Here is a 12,957-nt window from a genome sequence, read left to right as displayed (position 1 = left end):
ACCACCGGAGCGGTGGTTCTACGGCGGCACGTGCCCAGGTAGCACATGCGACCGGCCCGATATTGGAAATTGTTGGCGATGTCTGGTCCACCAGTGGCCTGGCGTTGCAAATGCGCTACCAATGGTGGTACAGCCATGCGATAACATTGACCACTCTTGGACCAGTGATTTACATGTTCCTCCCATGATTGGCATTCGTGGGCTATCATCGGGCAATAATGACCTTGCGTATAGAATTGCTTGCCAACATTGCATACACAATGATATATGATGGCCAATATTACCCAGCCATCAGCAATGTCTTGCCCATAATTCGCGAATCATGGCATACATTGGTAAATGATTTCCTGGCAGTATATATGGCTTGTCGACATTGAATACAGCTTGGCATTCATTGGTCGATATAATCCCGGCGGTCTTACTGGCTTGCCAACATTGTATGCATCTTCAGTTCCAGTGGTCAATATTGCCCGAGTGGCGGCCACTGGCCTACATTGCATTGGTAAATATTATCCAGCCAGCAATGGCGGCTTGTGAACATCGACTATATCTTGGCAAACATTAGTCAATATCCCCTTGCCAATCGTGACGGCTTCCCAACATTGTATATGTTTGCAGATAAAATGGTCGATGATGGCATACAATGGTGAATATTGTCCTGCCAGTTAGCTGGCTTGTCGACATTTATTATAGCTTGACATATATTGGTTAATGTCATCCCTAAGGTTTAAGTGGCTTCCCAACATTTGGTTAAAGTGGGCAATATTGCCCAATAAGCTATGGAAACTGGCCAGTATTGCAGATATGATGGCATACATTAATGAATATTGCAATGCAAGTATTGATTCCTTGTCAGCATCGAATTTATCATGGCATACGATGTTGCCTGACGAAGTGTAATGGCTTTCCAAAATACCATACATCTTTACTAAGGTTAATATTTCTTGCCATCATTGATGGGGTGTCAACATGATATATTTACTGCCATGTGATTGTCAATATTTTACTACTAGTTGAGATGGTTTCCCAATATTGTATCCATCATGGGTTATAGTGGTCAATATTTTATGGGTAGCTGCGATGGCCTGACAAAATTGCACGCATCATTGTATGCATTAATTAATATGATCCTGTTAGTATAGCTGGCTTATCTACATTGCATACATTTTGGCATACAGTGGTCCATGCGGCCGCGCAAGTTTTGGGGTCTTCACAACAATGAATATGACTGGGTTATAGTGGTCAATATTGTCCACTGAGTTTTGACGGCTGGAAAAACATTGCACATAACATGACGTGCTGGCCGGAATTGGCTTGCAGGTATTGATCTATTCTCAACCTCCCCTGATATATTTTTAACGTCCTGACCAATACTGTCATGGCCTTAGCGATGGCTTTTAGGTATGTTTTATACATCATCAACAATATAGTAACATAACATTTATTCAAGAAAAATTGCTTAGGCGGTAAGGCATGGTTGGTATAGGGTCCTCCCCCATTGCTCTGGTGGCTTACCCCTGCCAGCGTAAGGCTTCAGTTTCTTGACAAACCCATGCCATGAGATAAAGACAGAGATTCTTTAGCCAAAACATTTAGAAAGCCCCGAAACGATTGATTGGTTGCACTACGCATGCAAGCAGGGCATGCTTCGTGCAATGTTGCCATCGAGTCGGACGCATGGCTTATGCCGTCTACGAAGCGCTTAGAAATGCCCGATTGTTGCGCTGTTCTCAACTGTGAAGACGTTTAGTACAGAGGTGGAACGCGCAGCAGTTACAGGCTCTACCATTCCTTCTATACGTCTTCAGTGTGATGCGTGAGGACACTCATACGTAAATTGTAAGAATACTTCGTCGCCCTCTTCGATAACATCGCAACAAAACAGACGCATATTTTTTTTAAGCTGACAACGGTCGCTGCCTATGTATAGAAACACAATACGGCGCAGTATACAAGCACATACACTTCTGCAATATGCAGTAGGCCAGTAAGACGTAGCACCTTCGAAATCATATATACTATAGGTTGTTAGCCCGGCTTAATTTGCTGCGATGAGGTTTTACATCCATATCCTGAAAACTTTTGTCCATAACTGGAAATAGACACAAATGTTTATTAATGCACTATTTCATTTGCGTGGTGAAAGAAAAGATCAAATTCTGGAAAACAGAGGTCGAAGAGATTGTGCTAGTGAAGGCAAATGCCTCACCGCACCGCTGACTCCTCAACAAGGCGCCAGCACCGACTGTATTCCGCCGTAGGTGGTTTTGTAAGCACAGAAGATGGGCTAGCTGAAGCATATTTTGTGTTGTAATTTACATCAGCCGTAAACTTGCACTTGATTCCTATATACCGGTGTGCTCTGCTTTGAGTGCTTCAGCAAGAGAATGATAAACAAACCCTCTAGGCTGTTGATGCTGCATAGATTATAGTCAAAAGGTACATCCGCCCACATAAAAAATAAAAGTATTATTTTCTATACGTTCTCTACCTTCTCCTCGCACAGAAAAAAATCTAGCTTTCTCAGATGTTCTGGAATGATGCGTATTTAAATTCAATAGCATTGCATGCTGCCCAACTTTTTACTACAATTTGTGTACTTGCTGTGGCAGCTGCTAACTAGTTCGGATTTAACATTTCCCGGTAAAGACTTAAAAAGAACATGTTGAAGAAGCTTGAAGCATAGCAACCCCACAATTGGAGACTGGAAATAAGTGTCAATGAATATTTTTGTTTTACAGAAACAAAAAAGAAACATGACTGCGTGCTCACCACCGAAATATTTGTCATACAATTATTGTTGCCTGGTCATGCTGCTCTTCAAGAAAACTAGTTTGTCCGAAAGCTGTATAAGCGCGTGTATAACTCTTATGACCTGCCTTGGAATATTTTCGCAAAGTCGGCTTACCGTCACGCGTTTAAATGTTTGTTTCTAGCGGGAAGATTCTCCATGCTTTTTAGGAATATTATCAAAACACATTGCAACCAGACCGAGGGTATTTCAATCTAGAAATTACGTTCGTTCACTCTTCACGTCTTCCCCAGGACGGGACGAGCAGGCTGTATCTGGAGATGTACCCTAAGGCATCGGGCCTTGCGTGCACGTGCTTTTTCGGCGCTCGGCAGTTCTACCGTAGTTTTTATTTTCTACTCAATGCGTCGAAATGAGCGGTGACTTGTGACGGTGCAGTGCGCGGAATAACAGCCATAGCTGAGCAAGCTCCGCAGCGCGTGCTGTTCGGGGGATTTCGGGCGATCGAGAATGTTGAGACTTAATTTAAGAATAACTGCTTGGTGCACGCTCAGAAACTGTACGAAGCCAGCACGTGTATGGAGTGCGCGGGGAACTTCCCAGTGCAGAAGGGCCCTCGGATATCTTCAGAAAATGCGCTGCCGAAATGAAAACCACCTTCTACAACGTCAGCTTGGAGGTAAGTTTTATTCGGCCCTTTCGGCGTCTCCTCGCCACTTATGTAATTCGTTTTCTTTTTATGTAGTTGTTGGCAAACCCACGCAATATCACGGATGCCAGTTGCATCTGCAAGGCCGGGTGCCACTGTTAAAGATGCGACACATCGCTCTCGTATGATTTTTTAAGGAAACCGCAAAAAAAAAAAAACTTGATTTTCGATTGCTGCCAGACGGTTTCATTTTATAGCTATTATGACACCCATAAACACAGCAGCATATCGAGATATTAGTTTAAAAGGACGTTTTCTCTTTGTGGGGAGCCATGAACGCGTGGCAAGTCAGAAAGCGCGCACTCCTACAATGTGCTTCGCTCTCCATGTCGTGCTTCTACGTCAGGCTAGCTTCCTAAAAGCGAGCGCCGAGAACAGCTGGAAACTATCATTAGGAAGTCGTTAAAAAAAAAAAAATCCTGCTGGGCAGGAAGGCTCCGCGCTCTCTACAGCACAGGCCATGTTTGAAAATCTGCCGAGTGCTGGTTACAACAACTTTAGGAGCTCGAGTTGGGTCCAGAAGTAAAAAAAAAAAAAAGAAACCCGTTTTTTCTGTGCGTTTTTCACGTGCAGTGCACTCGATACAAACAAGCGATCGCTCGTGCATGCTTGAAAGAAACCTAGCGTGAAGTACTGTACAAAATAAAAAGAAAACGTGGGAAATGTGCAGCCGAAATGAAAAGCAATGGGTGCGATATGAGATTCGAAACGACTAAGTAAGTACAGGCCCTTGTTTCAGTCGGCGTTTATTTTTTTATTCTTACGGGGAACGAAGAAGAAATCGGAACACAGCGTCAGCGCTACTCACGGTATAGTGCTCTAGAAAGAGCACTATACCCACGGTTGCAGATCCAGACAGCCGCCTTTTAGAGCGGCGCCTCCCAGACGGCGCCACATGTTCGGCCGCTGCAGTGGCTGCAGCTCACCAGGCCCATAGGAAGGGGAGCTGCGTGATACGTATCCCCGATGGAAGTTACGTGTAGGCGGTCAAGTATAAGGCGACCATACCTGGTGCGTGAGAGGCGATGAATTTGGGCAATTTTATGTGCTTCGATGAGTTCTGCAAAAGTTTTATAGACACCCAGGTGCAGCAGTTGCTGTGTACTAGCATAGTGGGGCTGCCTTATACGCGGAACGGATTATGCTGTCCACTGATTCCACATCCTTCTGGCGTAGGTGGTAGTAAGAGAAGGAATAAACAATGCGGCTAATTAGAAAAGCCTGGGTTATTCTTCATAGTTCCTCCTCTTTCATGCCTAGGCGGCGAGTGGCAATGCGCCGAATGAGGCCGTTAATCTGATGGGCTGTAGCACGGAGACGTTTGATAGCCTCCGTGTTTTGGGTGTTATTCTGCACCATCACACCGAGGGCACGGATGGTCGGGACTGAAGGTATGGGAATCTTAGCCAGGTGGAGCGCGATCGGTTCAAGTCTTGGACGGGCCGGCGCACCCTCCTGTCTCTGCTTATCTGTAATTTTGATTTCGTGGATGAGCAAGAAGGACCATTGGCTTGGACAAAGGCCTGGACAGGGTCAATTGCCATTTGAAGAGATGTCCATATGTCCCCGTCCGATCCGGAGTTTGTCCAGATGGTAATATCGTCTGCATACAGCGAGTGTTTGACATGTGGTATTTCATCGAGGCGCGGTGGGAGGCCTCGCATTGTTGTATTGAAGAGGAATGGGGATAATACTGCTCCCTGCGGTGTACTACGAGTGCATCGTGATTTTATCGCTACGGAGGTCTCCAATATGAAGCTCAGCAGTGCAATTGTGGACAAAATTCGCAATGTAATTATTGGTGCGGGTGCCGACATTCATTTCTGAGAGGTTGATTAATATGGATGCATGTGACACGTTGTCGAACGCTTTGCTTCGCTGACGTCGAGGCCTAAGATGGTGCGTGTAGGTACCCGATGCTCATCAGCCAAGTAATAATAATAATAATAATAATAATAATAATAATAATAATAATAATAATAATAATTGGTTCACTGGAAGGGAATTAAGGCGCAGTATCTGTCATACTTGCTCTGTGGAGACCTGAACCGCGCCGTAAGGGAAGCGAGGAAGGTGGTAGTGAAACTGGAAATAGAGAAAGGGGAGCCGTAGCGGAGGGCTACGGAGTAATTTCGACTACCTGGGAATCTTCAACGTGCGCTGACATCGCACAGCACACGGACGCCACTTCGTTTCGCCCCCATCGAAACGCAGCCGCCGTGGTCGGGTTCGAACCCGAGAACTCCAGCACAGTAGTCAGGCGTGGGGTTCGAACCCGTTCATTCATTCATTCATTCATAAACCTTTATTCATGAGGATGACCTGAGGCCTAGAGGGGAAGGGGGTGGGTTAGGTGAGGTTGAGGGCGCCAGACTCCGACATGAAGTCTAGCAGGGCACTAAGCTTGCGCTTGGCGTTGGTATTGGGGGCTGTCCAGTCTTCGTAGCTCTGAATGTGGTGAGCAGATGTGTAGCGTGCGCGGAGGCCAGCCGTGCCAGGACAGGTCCAGACCAAGTGCTGCAGGTCAACGGAGTCAGCAGGGCAGTTGGGGCAGCTGATCTTGGTTCGGCGCCATTGACTCAGGATGTCCGGTGTGTACGCTGCACCGGCTCGCGCCTTGTGAGTTAGAACTTGGGCTGGACGAGAGAGGCCGGAAGGGATCGGAGGATTAATACCGGGGACAAGGTCCCGCAACAAACCCCTCCGCTCATGTTTAAGCCGCGTGATGACAGAGTCCGGTATGATGAAGGAGACGGGAGAACAGTAAGGGTGGTCCGAGTTGGACGGGCCCACATCAAGGCTATGCCGGCGGTCTTCCTCTAGCTGCGCGCCAGCGGCCTCATGGGCCATTCTGTCCCCAGTTCCTTGTGCGTGATGTCCAGGTGTCCAATGTATTCGTACCGAGACTTGTGAGGTCTCTCGCAGGTATCGGCAGCGCTCTTTGATGCTGTGTTGTACCGAGGTCTTGTAAGAACGGGCTTTCAGGGTTTTTATAGCCTATTGACTGTCGGTGTAGATGTGGATGAAACGATCTGTTCCTTTGGTGCAGTGTTGAAGGGCCTCGTCGATGGCTGTTAATTCGAGTTCAGTTGCGGACCAGTACCTGCGACCACTGTGGCTAGTGGCGTGCAGCTGTGAACCCTCTTGGTAGTAAGCAGTGGTTGCAAACGTGATGGCGGTGTCATCGTCATGATATAGGGCGGCGTCGGTATAAATGCGGAGACCGATGTGCTGGTCTTGTGTATCAATTATGTGGCGTTGTCGGTGATCTCTTCCTGGTCCTTTGGTGTTGGTTGGAATGGGTTTTGGATCTGTTACCAATGTTTCTGTCCATGGTGCTGTAAGGTGGTCCAATATGGGCAAGTGTAGGTTAGCTTCGTCAAAGATTCGAGTGAGGAGGCGATGCCCGTTGGGTGTGTGACGCAGGCGAGTTTCATGATTGGCTCGATGCGTAGCAATAAGTGCATCCACTGGTGGGAGCTGAGCGAATCTGTGGAGCTCCGTGATGCGCGTGTGTACGGGTAGACCAGTTATAACCCTCAAGGCAGAGTTATAAAGTAAGCCAAGTGTCTTGTAATTGGCTGCGGCCAAGTGAAAGTAAGGGGCACCGTAGCGGAACTTAGCGAGCAGAATAGCGACGGTGAGGCGACGCGCTACCTCCGTCCCTGCGCCCCCACTCTTGCTGCTGAGCCGTTTGATTAAGTGGAGCGTTGGCCTCCATTGAGATTTTAGCTGAAGGATCCAATCCTTAGCAGTACCATGCTGATTAATGGGAACGCCAAGTATCCGGAGATAACTTTCGGGGGGTTGTGCGATGTTTTGACCGCCGAAGTGAAGGTTGACGTCCACGCCGCCAGGCGGTGGATGTATGACCAGAAATTTAGTTTTTTCTGGGGATGGACGCATGCCTGTAGAATGAAGTTCAATCTCGATTGTATCTAGTGCTAGTTGCAGCGTCTCCGTCTGTTGTCGAGCCGTATTACGGTACGTGGTCAAGAGCGTGATGTCGTCCGCATATATTGTGAACCATAGGCCATCGATTTTGTCTAGTTGCCATGCGATTTTCGCCATGACGATGGTAAATAAGGTGGGGGAAATGACTGAGCCCTGAGGCACACCCGTGCGGTTTGTAAAATGTTGTGCCGTGTGATTGGTATCGATTTGAATTTCATAGGTTCTATTACTCAGGAAGGATTTCACAAAGTTGATGACGCGGGCTCCAACTCCAGTGTGGATTAGCGCGTCGACAATGGCTTGATGGCTGATGGTATCGAACGCCTTGTGTAAATCGACAGCTACGAGTATGTCAGGACGGTCTTTGCACCATCGGCGTGCTCTGTTCAGGTTGGTGTGTATAAGAGCTGTCCTGTGTTCCTAGCTGAGAGCGGAAGCCAGTCTGGAACGGGTGAAAGTAATTTGAGGTCTCAAGGTAATGTGTAAGTCGATTGGTGACCATGCGTTCCATTAGCTTACAGACGGTTGATGTTAGAGAGATCGGTCGCAAGTTGGCAAGTTGCGTGGGGTGTTTTCCAGGCTTGGGAATGGGGACGACTACCGAGTGTTTCCAATGTGGTGGTAGGCAGCCCGTATCCCAGTGCTGGTTGATGAGGTCAAGCAATTTTTCCTTAGTAGGTGTGCTGAGGGTTCCGGAGCATGCTCCAAGTGATGCCATCTTTGCCGGGAGCGCTGTTCTTTTTAACTTGTGAAAGAGCATATTCGAATTCAAATGTGTTAAAGGGGGCGTTAATGCCAGTAGAGTCTGTGGATGGAACAGGTGCATAGGTGTCAGGTGGGGGTGGTGAGGCGGGTTGCGGAAAGAAAGTGCGGGCTGCCTTCTGTTCACGAGTACCCCGGCACAGTAGTTGGGCATCTTACCACTGCAGCACCCTGGCGGAGCGAGCCACCTCCGCTTAAAGTCCCTTGATAATTTGAAAGTAGCCACACTCTCCTCCGCGCCGCGCTTTCCTCCTCGATTCTCCTCGCGCGGCGGCGGCAAGCGCTGCGCACGACACGCTTTTTCTCCTTGTCACCCGCCGGCCGGCCGCAGCAGTGAGTGATGTGGTGGTGGTGACAAACGTTTATTGATCCAAAAGGGGTGGATGTATACATCCGCCGGATCTATGAACATCCAGCCCTTACAGATACTGGATGGGGTCCCTAATACTGGACCTCAGTGGCATCGGCCGCTGCCCGGGCGCGCTCGACCAAGGCCTTTTGGGCCTGCAGGTCATAGCAGCCGAGCAGGGTCGCCTCCCAGTCCTCCCGAGTGGGGTTGGGGTGAGGAGGAACAGCTGGGTTGGATGGGCAAGCCCACACCATGTGGGAGATGTCCGAAGACTTCTCCGCACAGTGCGGACAACTGCCCGTGAAGGAGGGATTAAAATGTTTTAGTGCTGCCGGGCACAGCAGAGTGTTGGTATAAAGACGGAGTAGAAGCCGCTCCTCCGTCTTAGACCTTTACTCGGGCGAGGGTAAAGGCTATGACAAGATTGATAATAAAGAACAATGTCTTTAAAAGCGCGAGCTTTTGGGCCAGGTCTGCGCTCCAGGAGTGCACAAAATATTTGAAAAATTGCGAGCAAAGCATTGAGAATGCCGAAAGTAAAGTTCACGAATTGATTGGTTTCTTCTTTGAACTGTTTGAATGGGGAATACTGATAAACAAAGTTTTCGGGCGAGTTCTGTGCTGCAGACACTTTTTAAGTCACATGATAAGGTTTTACTTTGTGCACCTAATCTAGTACTGCCTCTGACTTTGTGTTTTTTTAGAGCGTGAAATCTTTCACGGCGGTAAAACGATCCAGGCTGGTGCTTTGAACTTCAAGATCAGAGAAGGTCAAAGCAGGACTTAGTCTATTTCGCTACTGTCAAGCTATCTCTCTAAGCATAGTATATGTCACGTGATTAACCATGAAATTTGATTATTGGTTAATTGTACATGTATTTTGATCAATTATTGGACCAAATTAATTGATATTTAGTAAATTGCAATTGAAATCTAAATTTTAGCTGCAACATCGAACCACATACCGTTGGCAAGCTTAGACCAAGTGTAATGGCACTGGGCTAGTTAGCGATCCACGATAATCTGCGTTAATTAGTTAATTTTGTATAAAACCAAATTTTGAGCTGTTCCTTGCCGCTTCGAGGTAAGGAACAGGTTTGCCACGGCAGTCTTGATATGATGCTGATGTAGGAATTAAATAATTTTATGAGTACGCGGCCACTCACTGATTTCGCGTGTGGTTAAAAGACAGCAGGGTGCACTGGGAGAAGTGGTGGGCCCTATTGCCGACACACTGAACTTCTGGGGCAAGCATGTTGCGGCCTCATGCGCTATGTAAAAGAGCGTGATTTCATTGAACGCAACAATAAAAAAAATTACAGGGTGTACATAGGTCTTCAACATGCGGAAATGAGAAAGCATATAACTGCCAATTCATTAACTATCGCTATCCTATCTATCACTATATCTACTAATGCCAGTGACCTATCGTAACTGTCACTATCCGCAACAAACACTATCACCTCACTATCCGGGCCTATTACTATCATTTACTATTATTATCCGTAACAGCCACCATCATTACCTATCACTATTCATAACCATCACTATTTAATCTGATGCCGTCCCATGACCCATTGATATACTTCCATTTTCATTGACTTACGTTGTCAGTCATATCTCTATTATCTCATAATATCTGACTAGACAACTATACATTGACTTTTAATTCTTATACTTTCTTGTTTTCTCATAAATGGAGGTGGGAAAAGAACAAGCCACTGAAATAACTGACTACTATCAGCGCGAGGTTCATGTCTCTGTCGAGGAGGCTTCCTTTACTTCAGGACAGGTCGGTGAGGGAAAATTGATGGAACTGCGTTGGGCCTCAGTTTTTTTTCGAGTTCGTGTAATATTGGCGACTCAAACTGGTCTTCAGTGAAATGTAGCTAGAACATAGAGAGCGATGAGTTAATCACTCAGGCAAGGTGAAAAAAAATCTTCTTGCATACAATTGAAATGAGTAATATGTTACAGTGCTATGAAATTGTTGCTCGCAAAATGTTGCCCTATTTTTTACATCATAACTATAATCATTATTGATTGTTTAAATTTCGTGAATATAGAAAATTGATGCAATGATTCCGGCTTATTTGACATCAATGGGAAAACTTTTCTCGCAGTAAATGAATACGCGGAATCGCGGTTTTAGAGCTCCAGCTTTCAAAGCGAAGCTAACCTGCCAACGCCTAGTAGTCATGGTTAAAGTAAAGTGTGTGTGATCATGTGAACACCTCCTGAACATTGGCCGTATCCCTGATAAAACGAACGCATACTTTTTAACCCACGCGTGCGTCGAAGCATGGTAAGACACATTCAAGAATTGAAAAAAAAAATGCCGTACGACGTAACTAGTGCAGATTACCCGCAATACCTCGGGTTTACTTGCCAAAGAGTTTTTCAGGGCCAGCATTCATTGCTCCCGAGTAACCGACGCACACTACTAGTACAAGCTGGAAAGACTAGCTCCTCTACAAGCCCGAATTTTGATTTTTAGTGAAAGAGGTCAGGGATCCTAGCATAATCGCGACAAATGCAATCGTGAGACTAATTTTCCAGTTATCTCTGACAGCAAAAAGCAGATTATAGTGCCCTATTTCTGACTGTACTGAAGTCGACAGCGTGTTAAAGGATGTAGCCTTGGAGCCTCGCAGAATATTCAGCATGCTGCAGAGGACAACCTTATTTTTATACAATGAACACGTTGCCGCCGCAAAAATATTGAGGAGCAAGCAGGAATAAAAAACGCAGCGTCAGGTGACGCGTTATTACGGGGAGTGAGAAAGGCACCTTATGTCGCAAACAACTCTGTTCTTTCTACGAATAAACTTCTTTCGACTAATCTTGTGAATCCATTGACTCGTGCGCAAGCCGTCATGCTTGCCTTGAGGTATCATGAATACCGCATAACCATCTTCAGGCCGCTTGCTGCAGTTGTACGCGCAACAGCACGGTATTCGCCGCGAGATCGACCTAGAGGTGGCGCCACCGTCACTCCGGTAGTGTGGATTGGCAGCCGGCGGCACTAGCAGAAACGCACGCTGCGTAGGTCTGCTTCCGAGTTTACGGCGGGTTTGTTGGCGATGAAAACGTGTCTTCTGCAGTATTTCTGCAATATTGCAGAAAACGATCCAATGATTTCGCCAATGCAGCAGAAGAAGAGCGGATTTTAGGAAAACAAAGCACGCAACCATCAGACTTCAGGATTTACTTTGCACGTTTCTTGCGCTGTACCGCGCTCACGCGCCTAATGCTTGGGCCTGCCTAATGACAGCTTTGTTTTTCTTATCGACTTTTAAACAGTTTGCGCGTGTCTCATGCGAGTGAGACAGGCAAATTTAGTGTCAAGCCCACGCAGATACCTGCAATACTTTAGATTGAATTGAGAAAGCCTGGTTCATATTATATCGTACTTGACTCGAGGATTAAGCGGGTTAAATATAGCATTGGCAGCGCACTGCATGGCGAGTTGCTTTAGACTGAGTGCACATTAACTATGGCCCCAGACAACCACGCACAAGTATTCCCAAAAAATGAGATCACGCCGACACTCCACAGGAAACCTCGCCGCACAGGAAAGCTGATTGTTCACGTGTACAGCGCTGAGTGGATTGAATTTACCGAGATGCTTTTTGCGGCCACTGTCATAGAAGGTGATAGTGTATTACTGCATGCGTCAATAACTGTAAATGATTTCCTGAAACCGAGGAAAGTATAAGGGATTTCTGATATGTGTGATGTTAATATATAACGGTAAATTAGTAGTGTAACTATTTTGTTTTGCAATGCCAATAAATTTCACCGTGTGAGAGAACTTTTACACACTTGACAAAATTTACAATAATCAGCGATTAATTTTCGGTAACGTTAAAGTACAAGCTACGAATTACTCGCTGCGAAGACATCCTTATAAACTGCGCATGGGCACTGTCATGTTCTAGGAAGCAATTATACAGGCTGAAAATTTCTTTATCACTAATTATTTAGCAGTGACTAAATCTTATGCGAAGTAAAATATTAGGGTTGCTTCCAAAACAGATGTCAGATATTCCGAAAGAAATAGAGGTCATCTTATCATGCGACTATAAAGATGTATTTATTCCCGAACTAAACACTGATATTTAAGCCCGCATGAAGCTGTTTTACTCCCCTTGTCAGAAACGACGAGTTTGCTCGGAAGACAGCACTTGGACGAAAAGTGATTATAATGATTATAATAGGCTACCAGTAAAGTACATTAATCTAGGTGTATTATGTAATATTTAGGGTAACAATTAGGTGCAGGGAATATGTTTCTCGAACGTTCGAGCATTTCTCTAAAGCAAAATGCGCTCACTAAAACTTTTACGGATGCACAGAAGCCTTCAACAACAACAAAAAAAGAAAAGAAATATTGGCCCGCGTTTAACGCATAGCGGCATCAGCTATGAC

The sequence above is a fragment of the Amblyomma maculatum genome, chromosome 5 (assembly GCF_055883805.1).
Source record: "Amblyomma maculatum isolate TAMU_Amacu chromosome 5, ASM5588380v1, whole genome shotgun sequence".
NCBI lineage: Eukaryota > Metazoa > Arthropoda > Arachnida > Ixodida > Ixodidae > Amblyomma > Amblyomma maculatum.
The sequence above is the reverse complement of the archived record's forward strand: the minus strand, read 5'-3'. Positions refer to the sequence as shown.